The sequence below is a fragment of the Bubalus kerabau genome, chromosome 19, assembly GCF_029407905.1.
Source record: "Bubalus kerabau isolate K-KA32 ecotype Philippines breed swamp buffalo chromosome 19, PCC_UOA_SB_1v2, whole genome shotgun sequence".
In the NCBI taxonomy this organism is placed as follows: Eukaryota; Metazoa; Chordata; class Mammalia; order Artiodactyla; family Bovidae; genus Bubalus; species Bubalus kerabau.
Genome location: NC_073642.1, coordinates 32,872,319 through 32,887,775, shown reverse-complemented (window position 1 = coordinate 32,887,775; position 15,457 = coordinate 32,872,319). Strand labels below are relative to the sequence as shown.

The window sequence follows — 15,457 nt, the reverse complement described above, 5'->3', positions numbered from 1 at the left end:
ATTTTTTGTATTACATTGAGGAGGGTGTCAAAAGATGCCTTCCTGGAGATACTTCCTTATTGAGCTCATTGATAGAGGGAAAGAAGAGTGTTCCAACCAGAAGCAGCAACATGAGCAAAAAGCAAGGAGATGTGTAACAGCTTGGAACATGTGGACATCACAGCCACTTAGCGTAGCTGAAGTGTGCACTGGAGAGTTAGACAGGGTCATGCATTTCAGGCTAAAACCTAGTTTTTTTGGGTTTTGGCTGTTTGTAGTATTGAATTATTAAAAGGTTTTAAACAGAGGAATGACATGACTAGATTTGTGTTTTAGAACATCCACTGCAGTCTGCCATGTGAGGATGGATTAGAGGTGAATTATTTGGTAGCAGAAAATATGGTAGTTGGGTACTATTGCAGGACCACAGAAAAGGATGAGAAAGAAAGGCCTCAACTAAGATAATGAGAAGGGGAACAGTGGACAGATTTAAGAGATATTTGAGAGGTAAAATACCTTGGTAGTTACCTGGATGTGAATGATATAAAGAATCTATAATATATCCCAGATTTCTAACTTGGTGCTAGAGGACTCAAAGAGGTAAGATCCCAATTATTGGAGGTGTTTAGGCAGAGCCTGAGGGATCATCTTTCAGAGATGCAGTGAAGGAGAATCCTGCACTACAAACAGGGTTAAACTAAATTATCTCTAATGTACCTGTTAATGCAAAGATTCTTCCACTTTGAAATCATCTTCACTCTTCTTTCTTGAGTGCCCAGTGACTTCTGATCACACTTTCTCCCCTCCTTGAGTGTCACAGAGTTTCCTTCCTTCTGAAAAGCAAAGCTTGAGGCTGGACAAGGATTTCTTAGTCCTCTTCTCCCATGAAGTCAGGAGAGATGAGTAGCATGAGTTCGACTGCCACATGCATGGCACTAGTAAGATTCTTATGGACTACTGGCCAATTCTTCTGTCTAGTTTCTCACCTCCTTTCTTTGTCTTTTTTCTCTAGCAGGTTCTTGTAAGGAAAAACCATTCTAAGATCAGCTAGTGTACTTGGAAATAAGGGCATCTTAATTGGAGAAGGAAATGGCAACCCACTCCAGTGTTCTTGCCTGGAGAATCCCAGGGACAGGGGAGCCTGGTGGGCTGCCGTCTATGGGGTCGCACAGAGTCAGACACGACTGAAGCGACTTAGCAGCAGCAGCAGCAGCAAGAAGACCGAAAGGTTAGATAAAACTAGGAGAAATGCTTTACTGTGTCCTTTTGGGAAACTCAAATCATAACAACCCACATGCAGCTGAAAACACATTCCATAAGGAGAAGACTTCCATTCTAAGTTCCCAAAGTATTCTGTGATTTGTGGTTGGGGGAGAGTACACTCTTGCAGTTTACCCAAGCAACCATCTTGGATACCATCTTCTAGTGGGAATAGATTTTATAGTCACAGAGCTTATTGAACTTTTCCCATTCTTTTACATTTTATGAAACATTAAAAAATGAGAATTTTATTTTTTATTTACTATATACCCTCAGCATATATATCAGGAATTACATTTCAGACATTCTTACTGCACCAAAATTTCTTTCATGGTGTCCTCAGTAAATATATGCAAACTTTTACTGATTGTGTGTTATCTTATGGAATCTTTTCTTTAAAAATATCCATTAGCCCGCATCAGTTAAAGTTAACTATTTTATCTTATTATCTTCTCAGTTATATAGATTTTTAGAAAAATAGAGCATTACTTTCATGAATATGCCAAGTGCCTTACATATATTAACTCATTTAATCCTCACAACAACCTTGGGAATTATTATCTCCATTTTTCAGATGAAGAAAGTACATCAGAGTACATTACCCAAAGTCACAGAACCAGTAAGGACTGAATCAAGATTGGAACCCAGTTTGTCTATATTACTAGACTAAAATGAGTATAAACACTAAATTCTTGAAAGATACTGAAAGGCTGCAAGTGTTTCCATTTTTAAATCAACCACTTTGAGAGACAAACTTTAAGACATTTTTTGTAAAAGATTTGATTAGAGTACAAAAATACCAAGTTACAGATGCCCCATCAGAAAAATAACTTTCTTTCTACCTGTTGCTTTATTTTTAAAAGTATGTGATGCTTATAAAATGTTGCCTAGCCTTCCTTAAGTACTTAAGTGGCAATGCTTGACTCCATAGGATATGGTACATGGTTTTACTATGTAAGTACAATAATAACTGAATAATAGATAGAGTTGGCTCCGTCAGTTCTACAAACTGGTAAGGTTTTTGTTGTTGTGTTGGTATTGCTAGTTTTCCTAATGGAAGAGTATTTTAGGTGGCATCTGGAACTTACCTTTTTTAATATTTTCAATAAATCATTTGCATGAAGTTTTAAACTATCCCTTGGAGTAATTTCTTAGGATTTGATGCCTTGGTAGCTTTAAAAAAAAAAAAAAGAAGTTATGTGTTTTAAGACCAAAAGGAAACAAAACCTCTTAATGTAATAACTTCACATCCTTTTAAAGATTCTAGAATCACTCCACAAACACATCTTTCTTTCTTGTTTTTTCCTTTTTTCTTAGTCTTCTTCTTTAAAAAAAAAATGAATCAGAGAACATAGGATCTGATATAAGAAACTGACAGAGGGAAGTTAAGGATTACTGTAATGTTTTGCTATGGAATTTATTTCTGAAAACTGCATTGTTAAAAGTAGGCTTAGGAAGCAGTGTTGTGCTTTTTTTTTTTTTTTTTTTCCTTAGTAGGAAAAAACATAGGTTTGGGGGAATCAGACAAGTTTGGGTTCTTATGACAGCTGTATCACTGCCTGCCTGCATGACTGTGGGTCAGTTATTTACCATCCTTGAGCTTCAATTTCCTCATCTGACATGAGAGAATTAGTAGCATCTGCTTTGTAGGGCTGATGGCAAAAGAAGTGCTTGGTTCATAGAAGAGCTTAATAATTGTCAAGTTCCCTTATTTCTACCCCAAAATATACTGCTGCTTTCATTTGTCAATATGTTTGATGTGCTAGCCAGAAAATGTAGAATAAAGTAGAAATAATCTTAAATGTTTATTAGAAATGTTGACTAAATGGAGCAACAAAATGTAAGTCCAAAAAGCTGTGAGCTGCCTGTGCAACTGATGATGGAGAGAGTGAAACGTAGTGAGGAGACAGGACCCCCGAGGTGGCCAGTGGGGGCCAGAGGAGATGTGACAGATAACAGCGATGGACTGCAGCAGGCCCGGTGCCCCAGGGTCTGCTCGTTGTGGCAAAACAGAGGGCCATGGCAGACAGAGAAGGAAAAATATCATATCGCATCCCTTATATGTGGAATCTGAAAAGAAATGGTACAAATGAGCGTATTTACAAAACAGAAACAGACTTAGAGAATGAGCTTAGGGTTGCCAGAGGGTGGGGATGAGTAGGGGAAAGGGTCATTTGGGAGTCTGGAATGGACACGTACATGTGCTGTACTTAAAGTGGATAACGAACAAGAACCTACTGTATAACACATGGACTCTACTCAGTGTTATTTGGCAGCCTGGATGGGAGGGGAGGTTGGGGGAGAATGGATACATGTATATATATGGATGAGCCCCTTTGCTATACTCAAAATAAAAAGCTTAAAAAAAACAAAAGGGACATGGTTTGAACTTGTTCTGTACTTCTCACATTTCTTAGATAGTTCTGAAAACTAATAAATCAAAAAACAACAACAGCAACAAAAAACAGCTGGACTGGAATAGGCCTTGATTGTTGTTGATGTTTAGTCACTAAGTCATGTCCAGCTCTTTTGTGACTCCATGGACTGTAGCCCACCATGCTCCTCTGTCCATGGGATTTCCCAGGCAAGAATACTGGAGTGGGTTGCCATTTCCTTCTCCAGGGTATCTTCCTGACCCAGGGATTGAACCCGTGTCTCCTGCATTGGCAGGCAGATTCTTTACCACTGAGTCACCTGGGAAGCCCAGGCCCTGATTACCCTACTTCAGAATCTCCCCCTAGACCTCCACCCTTGGGACAGCTTCCTTTCTCCATAGCTTTCTTTCTCCACAAGAACTGTTGTGCTTCAACTATTCCTACAAAACGCTACTGACTTATGCAAACCATTTGTTTTTTTATCTCAGAGATCCTTCTCCAGGGTTAATTCAGCTGCCTTTTTTTCTCCTTAACATAAATAAAGCAAACTTTATTTTGTTTATAACTGGGTTAATTATTAGATTTTAGAGCTTTACTGTACAGCATGGTAGCCACTAGCCACAGATGGCTATTTAAAATTAAATTCATTAAAATATAGATAAAAAGTCAGTTCCTCAGTCTCACTAACAACATTTCCAGTGTTCAGTAGCCACATGTGGCTAGTAATTACTGTATTCAGCATGCGGATACAGGACGTGTTTATCATCACAGGAAGTTTGACTGGACAGCACTGATTTAAAGAATTTGTTATTTGGTGGATTTGTATTGTGTTCTGCAGGCACAAAAATCATGATTGGCTTTTGTGCACTCGACAGGTCCTTAGGAAGGTTGCCCCTTGCAAAGTGATGGTTTTCCTCTGGGTGACGGTGACGTGAAATCACCGAACACACTGACCTATCACACCTTAATACCCCAAGCTGAATTTAGCAGGGTATCTGCCATTCAAAATGATTTCCTGAAGAAGTGATAGGAAGTTTTTTTTAATCAGACCTTCAACATTTCCACCATGTTTCTTATGTCTATCTCAGAGTGTCTAGAAGAATTATCACTATATTTTTATGTGGTGCACTTGGCTTCTTTATCAGCCCACTAAAATCAGGAGCTTGTAATGACTTCTACTCTGCTGGAAATTAGTTGGTGACTTTAGCTCTCCTTCACTCACTTTGTAACTAAGTACTCTAGACATTACTTTTTTAGAGAGATCTTTCCAGTCTCCCTTTACTGGACAGAGTTTTGGCCTGTTCCTCCTTCTTTATGCCTACAACCTAACACGTTATCTAAAACACATAGAAGGTGCTAAGAACACGTTTGAATGAATGTGTCAAAAATGACTTAGCATTTGATTTTGTAAGATTCAGTTTACAGAAACTGAGCTCTCCTGAGGAAAGTTCATATAGGAAAATTTCAAGTCCTATTTTATATGTTCCATTTATCAGCTAGCTCTTTTTTCTAAAATGAGACTCGATCAGGGGTTTCCCAGTTAAGGAATTATGTAAGCCATACCTCAGTTTGGGGCTTCTCTGATAGCTTAGTTGGTAAAGAATCCACCTGCAATGCTGGAGACCCCGGTTCAATTCCTGGGTCAGGAAGATCTGCTGGAGAAGGGATAGGCTACCCACTCCTGTATTCTTGGGCTTCCCTTGTGGCTCAGCTGGTAAGGAATCCGCCTGCATTGCAGGAGACCTGGGTTTGATCCCTGGGTTGGGAATAGCCCCTGGAGAAGGGAAAGACTACCCACTCCAGTACTCTGGTCTGGAGAATTCCAAGGACTGTATAGTCCATGGGGTCGAAAAGAGTTGGACATGACTAAGCAACTTTCACTTTCATACCTCAGTTTCCTTTCCATGTGAAACTGTTCACGTTCCTCATCTGGCTTACGTAGAACATCTTCTTAAGGCTGCACCTATCAAACACTGAAAGAAAATGCTTAAAAGGCTGCTATCCCCAGAAATTCCTTTGGCAATGTATTGACCGTCAGTGTGAAATTTTAAAGGTTAGTTATACTTAAAGGAATGTCATTACATCGCCAGCCTTGTTGTGCATGCATGCCTGCTCAATAGCTCAGTTGTGTCCAACTCTTTGTGACTTCATGGACTGTAGCCCACCAGGCTCCTCTGTTCATGGAATTTTCCAGGCAAGAATACTGGGGTGGGTTGCCATTTCCTACTCCACTTGATGTTGTAATTATGGAGTAATGTCATCATAAATGGCAGCTTTAAAAAAAAATCGTTCTGAAGAATATATTACCATTCATTCATTTACTCAACTAATAATTATTGAGGCATAACAAATAATTCTGTGGGCCAGACATTATGCCACATAATACAAAGTTAATTATTTGAACCAAAGATTAAAGAATTGCACATTTTTAGATTATCTGGATATTTTTTAAAAAGTGAGAGTGACAGCTTTGAACATTTGTTTGTGCATTTGTTGTACTTCCTAAAAATGTAATTATCTCTATTTAAAAAGAAACCATAGGCTGTGTTCCTATCTTTTAAGTTGGCTGCATTCACAATTTAAAAATAGTTTCCCAAGTGTACTGGAATTTGTTGGCAGAGTACAATATTTAAATTACATAGATAACTTACCCCCAAATAAATAATCTCTTGTTCTTGGAGAGGTTCTCACTAATGCAAGCTTTAAAAAACTGAGTCTGTCAGCTGCTACACCACTGACATTCTTTTAAAGTGGTCCCTGCATCACTTTATTTGAAGCTAAGCCCGAGCCTGGAGTGATCCTGAAGCTTTGTTTCATCATTTGGCGTGAAGTTGATGTCCCCTGTGGTTTGCCAGTTGGTGCCTACATTTAACTGTGCTGGAACCTAGCACAGTGGTAATGCCCAGGTAGCTTAGGATCCTTCCTCCTAAGCTGCTGAGGCCTACTGCCAGGGGTGATGCAGTGAGTGCTGGAGCCAGTCAAGAAGAGGCCACTCATCGGACAAGGCTGGTGCCCAGTGTGTGTGGCATCTATTTCCAGGGCACCTTTCCCAGTTAGTGATGACCGTCTCTTCTGTTGTCCTCTCCCTTCCTGTTCTCATCAGTGTTGTTTGTCATGAGCCCTGGGAAAAGATTCAGGATGAAGACTGAAATTACAGTTTAAGTAGAAAAGTATATTCCACTTCTTTTGGCTTTAACACTTGCATTTGTTGAGTGCCAGCTGTCTCCTGCGAACCAGGCGAGGCACTGGGAATACTAGTGCATATTTAAAGGGTCAGTGAAAGCCCCTGCCTGGGATGGTCTCAGAGAAGGTCACTCGTTTTAAGTTCAAAAGAGTAGCTATTTGGCAGACTAACAAGGGAGAACATTCCACGTAGAAGGAAGAGTATACACAAAGGCCTGAAGCTTGATAGAAAAATGAATGTTTGGTTAACTACAAGTACTTAATTAAAGATAGCTAAAGTGCTGAGTGAGGGAGGCAGAGTTGGCAAAATGGGGCAGAGTGGAAAAGCAGGGCCAAATCATAAATGGTATGTATGTATCACAGTGAGTGTATCTTTTTCAATAGGAAATGGAGAGCCGCGCGATCAGGATTTCTTAAAGATCATTCTGGAAGCTACTTACAGGATGACTTGAGGCAGGGAGACTGACCAGGAGACCATGACATTCCTGTCTTACTGGGATAAGGAGCTAATTGTACTCACAAACACACTGTCTCTGTCTAAATGGGTCCATTCTTAAGTGCCTTTAATGCCTGGCACCCTGAGATGATAGTCATTGTCAGGTTTTAAGCAAACATTTGTTGTGATTTTTCCCAAGTGTGTCTTCAAATGATGGTGCCTTACAGTAGATCTCTATTGATGTAATTATTATTTTGAGTTTTTCACTGTATAATCATCTTTAAAATGTTGATATTTAGAGATAATAGTTTTCTTATTTCTTTTCTATTGTTAAACCAATTGTGTAAGTTTTTAGAGCCCATATCAATTATTTTCCTTCTTGAGGAGTTTTAAACATCCTTTTTGCTTCTTTGAAGTAGTGTCAGTAAATTATTGCTTTTTAATCCATCTTTCATCATTTGCTTTTCAGAAAGTGATATAAGGCCTTATTTGTCAGTCTGAAGACATTTTTAAGTGAAGAAAAAATATAAAGATAGAGTTTAGAAACTCAAAAAGAAAGGAAAGTAGGGATTGAGTATGGTTTTGTCAAACATATTTGTCCAAAAGAACATTTTAGTCTATAGCAAGGCAAGATTTAGAACACATTCTTTTTTTTTTTCTTTTTTTTTTTTTCCTGTTTAGAGAGCTGGCATGCCACAAAAATGTAGAGTATGTGATGTTATATCAAGCCTGCTGAAAGCTGAGCTTAGTGTCTGGTCCCAGAGGCTTGAGAAGAATGTACAGGATTAAAAGTTTAAAATAAAAACAGCTAAGATACCAAGCTTTTAAAACATTGACCCAAATGATTGGAATTCAGTTAGGAGAACTTGTTCTTCTCAGAAGAAAAAAAACTTAGGACACTTTCAGACTTGGGCAAGTGCCTTGACCTTGCATGGGCTGTAAAATGTTCACGGTTTCATTTGGAATGCAAATGTTTCTGATTCCCATGTGGAAATCTTAGCTCCCAGGAGATCATGTCCCACTGTTTGGAGAGAGAAGCCACTATTAATTATCTTTATTTCCTTGCTGCCTTGCCTGCCCATTTTCGTTTTGGAATGATGACCACCTCTGCTGACACTGTCCTTCAGTCTGGCAGCTGTTTCTTGCACACCTGCTGCGTGTCTCACAGCGCACCAGAGGTTCCAAGGGAATGTAAAAAAGACAATAATACACACGATATAAAAAGCTAAAAATGCTATCATAAAGTGAAAAGTGGTAAGAGAACACAGAAGAAGAAGTGATGGCTCCCCACTTGCGGGTGGGGAGTAGAGAGGAGGGATGGCTTCAGTAGAGATGGGGCTCCCTTGGTGGCTCAGATGGTAAAGAGTCTGCCTGCAATGCAGGAGACCTGGGTTCGGAAGCTCCTCTAGAGGAGGGCATGGCAACTCACTCCAGTGTTCTTGCCTGGAGAATCTCCATGGACAGAGAAGCCTGGTGGGCTACAGTCCGTGGGGTCACAAAGAGTGAGACACAACTGAGTGACTAACGCTTTCAGTTTCACTTTAGGATGGAAGAACATCTTTACTAAGGCAGAGATATAAAAGTAAAAACAGGGAACCTATTAAAAGAGTAGGAATTGAGTGATTCTTATGGGAACGTTGATGAGAAATAGTGACAGATAAGACTGATAGCTTTGCCCAACTTCCTGAAGAGTTCAGACTTTATTCTGAAGGTGGTGGGAAGTGGCATGATCAGCCCTTTTGCACCTCCTCTGATAAGCGTGAAAGAGCTGCTGATGGTGTTAGACCTTGCCTCACCTGTCATTTCTGAGGTAATTTAAAAGAAAAGGAAAAAGAAAGCACTTTTGGAATCCTTCATTCCTTCTGTTTTCATGACTGTTCTTATTTAGAAAAAAAATGGAAAGAAAATGGCCATCCCATAAAGATTCTCACGGGAAGGAGAGAGAATAGGTTCATGTTTCTAGGTTTTGCTTTTTGTTCATTATTAATTCATTCCTTCCATTCCCCCCTCAGCCAGACTCTTTGCTTTGTCCTGGGCTATAAATGAGCCAAGTGTCTGCCCTCAATGATTACACCCATGGGGAATTCATAAAGGGACACAAGTCAAGTATTCTAAGTGCTTAAGACAGAAATGTTCACATAATACATCTGAGGTCCCCAGGAAGGAGAGGTCAATTTTGCAATTTTGAAGTGGAGTAAGAAATATTCCTCAGAGGCAGAACATTTAAAGATGAGTGGAGAGAGAAACCATTCCCAGAAGAGGGTCACCAAGAGAACAGACACAGAGCATGAAGTAGCCAAGAGTGCTGGAGAAACCACAAGCAGTTTGGTAGCTCTGGTTTAGGACACACGGGAAAATGCTGTGAGAGAAACAGAACAACCAGGGCTGGGTCATAAGAGGCTTTCTTTCTGTGCTGAAGCAACAAAACTCCATCCTCGGGATCAAGTCCAAATTCTCAAGGACAGAATTTTTGAAGTACAGGAGGAGTGCCATGATCAGATTTGGTGTTTGAATCAAGTCTCTAATGGTTAGTGTGGTGCAGGAAGGAAAACTGGAGACAGTGGTTTCAGAAGACTGCCACAGTAGTCAGGCCAGGAAGATAAGCTGCTGGTGCAGTTCACCGCTTCTAACCTCCGGCATCTTCTGAGTCAGCAAATGGAAAATGAAGGCTTGTTACAAAGCCTGTTTCTGTCATCTTGTAAATGAACTATGGTTCTGACTTCACACATTAGCTGAGGCAGAATAGGGCTGGGACAGCACCAGGAGGGAGGCCTCACCATCACAGGAAGAGTTTAATAAATGCCAAGCCCCTACATCTTTTGTGATGTTAACAGCACAGAATAATGGGAAGATATGACTGAAAACTGAATTTATGATGGTTTCTAAGACTGAATTGTTGATTTGCTTTAATATTTAGATACAATTTATATACCATAAAATTCACCCTTTTTGAGTGTGCAGTCCAATGAGTTTTAGTTTATTAATAGAATTATACGATCACTACCAGTATCTAATTCCAAAACATTTTCATCACCCCAAACACAATTGTTGCTGTTTAGTCACTAAGTGTTGTCTGACTCTTTTGCAACCCCATGGACTGTACCCTGCCAGGTTCCTCTGTCCATTGGATTTCCCAGGCAAGAATGCTAGAGTGGGTTACCCATACCCTTCTCCAGGGGATCTTCCCAACCCAGGGATTGAACCTGCCCCTCCTACTTTCACAGGTGGATTCTTTACTGCTGAGCCACCTGGGAAGCCTACCCCAAACAGAAAGCCATTAACAGTTGTTTCCATTCTCCCTTTCCCCTGGCTGTGGCAACCACTAATTTGCCTTCTATCTCTATGGATTTATGTGTTTCTAAATATTTCATATGATATATGGTCTTTTATTACTGGGTTCTCTTACTTAGCATAATGTTTCTAAGGTTCATACAGATGTGTGAACACACACATGTGTGTAGCACACATCAGGGTTTAATTTCTTTTATGGCTGAATAATATTAAGGACAAGCTGGAATCAAGATTGCCGGGAGAAATATCAATAACCTCAGATATGCAGATGACACCACCCTTATGGCAGAAAGTGAAGAGAAACTGAAGAGCCTCTTGATGAAAGTAAAAGAGGAGAGTGGAAAAGCTGGCTTAAAACTCAACATTCAAAAAATTAAGATCATGGCATCTGATCCCATCACTTCATGGCAAATAGCTTGGGAAACAATGGAAACAGTGAGAGACTATTCTCTTGGGCTCCAAAATCACTGCAGGTGGTGACTGCAGACATGAAATTAAAAGATGCTTGCTCCTTGGAAGAAAAACTATGACTGACAGAGACAACATTTTAAAAAGCAGAGACATTACTTCGCCAACAAAGGTCCGTCTAGTCAAAGATATGGTTTTCCAGTATTCATGTATGGATGTGAGAGTTGGACTGTAAAGAAAGCTGAGTGCCGAAGAATTGATGCTTTTGAACTGTGGTGTTGGAGAAGACTCTTGAGAGTCCCTTGGACTGCAAGGAGATCAAACCAGTCAATCCTTAAGGAAATCAGTTCTGACTGTTCATTGGAAGGACTGATGCTAAAGCTGAAACTCCAATACTTTGGCCACTTGATGCAAAGAACTGACTCATTGGAAAAGACTCTGATGCTGGGAAAGATTGAAGGCAGGAGGAAAGGGGACGACAGAGGATGAGATGGTTGGATGGCATCACCGACTCAATGGACATGAATTTGAGCAAGCTGTGGAAGTTGGTGATGGACAGGGTAGCTTAGCGTGCTGTAGTCCATGGGGTCACAAAGAGTCAGACACGACATAGTGACTGAACTGAATATTATGTTGTGTGGCTATGCTACATTTTGTTTATCCATTCATCAGTTGATGCACGTCTGAGTTGTTTCCACTTTGGGGCTCTTGTATGCAAATGTTGCCATGAAGATTTGAATACAAGTTCTTGTGTGGACATATGTTTTCATTTCTCTCAGATATATCCCTAGGATTAGAAATGCTGGGTCATGTGTAACTGTTTTACTTTCTGAATAACTAATAAACCTTTTTCATGGTTGCACCATTTAGATTTCCGCTAGCAATGTATGAAGGTTTGAATTTCTCCATATCTTTACTGATACTTGTTCATCTATTTTATTAAAGCTAGCTTAGTGGAGAAGGAAATGGCAACCCACTCCAGTGTTCTTGCCTGGAGAATCCCAGGGACACGGAGCCTGGTGGGCCGTCATCTCTGGGGTCGCACAGAATCGGACACGACTGAAGCGACTTAGCAGCAGCAGTGGATATAAAGTGATGTCTTGTGGTTTGGGTTTGCATATACCTATGACCCACCTCCCAGAATATTGGAAATAAAAGCAAAAATAAACAAATAGGACCTAATTAAACTTAAAAGCTTTTCTGCACAACAAAGGAAATTATAAGCAAGGTGAAAAGACAGACTCCAGAATGGGAGAAAATAATAGCAAATGAAGCAACTGACAGACAACTAATCTCAAAAATATACAAGCAACTCCTACAGCTCAATTCCAGAAAAATAAACGACCCAATCAAAAAATGGGCCAAATAATTAAATAGACATTTCTCCAAAGAAGACATACAGATGGCTAACAAACACATGAAAAGATGCTCAACATCACTCATTATCAGAGAAATGCAAATCAAAACCACTATGAGGTACCATTTCACACCAGTCAGAATGGCTGCGATCCAAAAGTCTACAAGCAATAAATGCTGGAGAGGGTGTGGAGAAAAGGGAACCCTCTTACACTGTTGGTGGGAATGCAAACTAGTACAGCCACTATGGAGAACAGTGTGGAGATTCCTTAGAAATGCTGAGCATCTTTATACATGCTTTTTGGCTATTTGTATATCTTATTTGGAGTAATGTCTATGCATATCTTTTGCCTGCTTTTTTACAAAAATATTTATTTAGTTGGCTGCTTTCAATCTTAGTTGCATCATGTGGGATCGTCTGTTGCAATGCATGGGCTTAGTTGCTCCATGGCATGTGGGATCTTAGTTCCCCAACCAGGGATTGAACTCACATCCCTTTCATTGCAAGGCAGATTCTCAACCACTGGCCCACCAGGGAATTCCCACTTTGACCACTTTTAATGGATCCTTTATCTTTTCATTGTTAGAGTTATTTATAAATTCTGGATACAAGTCTCTTATTGGAAATATGATTTGCTCATGTTCTCTCCTATTCTAAGGGTTATGTTTTCACTTTTTTAAAATTGACCTTTGAAGCACTAAAGTTTTTCATTTTTATGAGTTCCAATTTATTGATTTTTGGTTACTTGTGCTTTAGGTATTTTATTTAAGAAATAATTGCCTAGCCCATTTTCAAAAAACTTTACTCCTATGTTTTCTTCTAGGAGTTTGATAGATTTTGTTTTTAACATTTAGATCTTTCATATATTTTGAGTTAATTTTGTATATACTATAATGTAGGGGTTCAACTCCATTCTTTTGCATGTGGATACCAAGTTGTCCAACACCATTTGTTGAAAAGCCTCTCTTTCCCTATTGAATTGTCTTGGCATCCTTGTTGAAAATCAGTTAACTGTAAATGTAAGAGTTTATTTCTGGACTCTCAATTCTATTCCATCCATCTGTATTTCTATTCTTATGCTGGCCCCATAGTTTTTGGTTGTTGTAGTTGTGAAGTACATTTTGAAGTTGGGAAATGTAGGTTCTTTGTTCTGTATTTCAAGATTTGAGTGGGGAGAGGGCCTCCTCTAGATCTTTTGTGATTCCATATGAATTTTAGGATCATTCTGTCAATTTCTGCCAGAAAGCTAGCTGGGGTTTTGATGTGGATGACATTAAATTTTCAGAGGAAAAATTTGAGGAATATTTCCATCTTAACATATAAAGTCTGATCCATGAACATAAAATTTCTTTTAATTTATTTAGATCATTAATGTCTTTCATCAAAGTTTTTAGTGCCCAAGTAATTTTAGTGTACAAGTCTTACACTTACTTTGCTAAATATTTTTCTAAATATTTTTTGATGATATTATAAATGCAGTTGTTTTCTTCATTTAACTTTGGGATTATTCATTGCTAGTGTATGGAAATACAGTTGAGTTTTTATATTGATCATAAGTCCTGCAATCTTGCTGAACTGGTATATTCTCATTTTTGCGTGTGTGGACTCTTTAGGCTTTCCTGTGTACAAGACTATGTCATCTGTGAATAGAGATAGTTTTATTTCTTTTCCAATCTGGATGTTTTTATTTCTTTTTTTTTTTTCCCCCATAATTTCCCTGTCTAGGTTCTCCAGTACAATGTAGAATAGAAGAAACAAGAATGGGGATCTTTGTTGTTTCTGATCTTAGTGGGGAAAAACCTAGGCTTTTACCATCAAGTATGATTTAGCTCTTGGTTTTTCATAGGCGCCCTGTATCAGAACGAGGATGAGTCCTTCTTTTTCCAGCTTGTTCAGTATTTTTATCTTGATAAATATTGGATTTTATGAAATTCTTTTTCTTCTTCCATTGAGCTGACCATGTAAGGTTTTTTCCTCCTCTCTTTATTTTATTTACATTATATATGACATGGATTGGTTTTTGGATATTAAACCAACCTTGCATCTCTGGGATAAATCCAAATTTGTTGTGGTGTCTTATCCTTTTTATATGTTGCTTAATATATAAAGTTTGCTAGTATATTGTGAGGATTTCTGTGTCTAGTAATAAGGGATATTAGTGTATTGGTTTCTTTCTCTTATTTTGTTATATAGGTAATATTGGCCTATCATAGATTTCAAGTTGGTAAGTATTCCTTCCACTTCTATTTACTGGAAAAGTTAATGAAAGATTGGTTTTAATATTTCTTAATCATTTGGTAGAATTCATCCATGAAGCCGATATGGTCCTAGACTTTTCTTTGTGGGAATTTCATAAATTTCTAATTCAGTATCTTCACTTGATATAGGTACTATACAGTTTTGCCTGTTTTTCTCTTTTAGCCCTAAATATTTATTCCTTTAGTCATTCAAGAAATATTTATTAAGCATCTATTATAATTAGGCCCTGTTTCTTAACATAAAGGGTACAACAATGAGTAAAACAAATGTCCTGGCCCTCTTAGAGCTTAGCATTCTCATATTCCTTCTCTCTCTCTGTCTTATGCTGTCTATATATACATATTTTTTTATTTATATGTAATGTAGCTCAGTTCTTTGTAAAAGAATATTGCTACATGCCATTTGTGGGGAAAGAGGGTTCTTAGGTTTGCTTATATATTGTCATAGTTTATATAAACTCTTAAAGTGTTCTTGAAGTGGATTGCATGCATGGGAAATGGAGTTTAGTGTTATTATAATCACAGTTTATATTGGTGCTTCCCCTTGGCATTGCTACAAGGACATGATTTTTAGTAAAAACAAACCACCATCCTTATTCATTATCATCCTCAAAACCTTCCAGTGCCTTCCGCTCAGTCTGATCAGTAGTAAGAACATAGATTCCTAGGCCTGCTATAATAAAGTACCACAAACTGGGGGCTTAAAACGAGAGAAATTTGTTCTCCTGTAGTTCTGGCAGCTTGGAGCGGAAATTAAGGTGTTACCAAGGCCATATTCCCTCCAAGATTCTGGGTAGAATCTTCCCTTATTTCTTCTTAGCATCTGGTGGTGGCCATCAATCCTTAGCATCCCTGGCATGCAACTGCATTACTCCAAGCAATGCCTCTATGACGGCACGGTGTTCTCCCT

General features: G+C 38.9%; 1 protein-coding gene across 6 annotated transcripts in view; it reads left to right on the top strand.

Annotated features, from left to right (window-relative positions):
- Positions 1-15,457, top strand: part of PEAK1 (pseudopodium enriched atypical kinase 1) — a 309,528-nt gene that overhangs the window by 263,744 nt on the left and 30,327 nt on the right. The window lies entirely within an intron of this gene.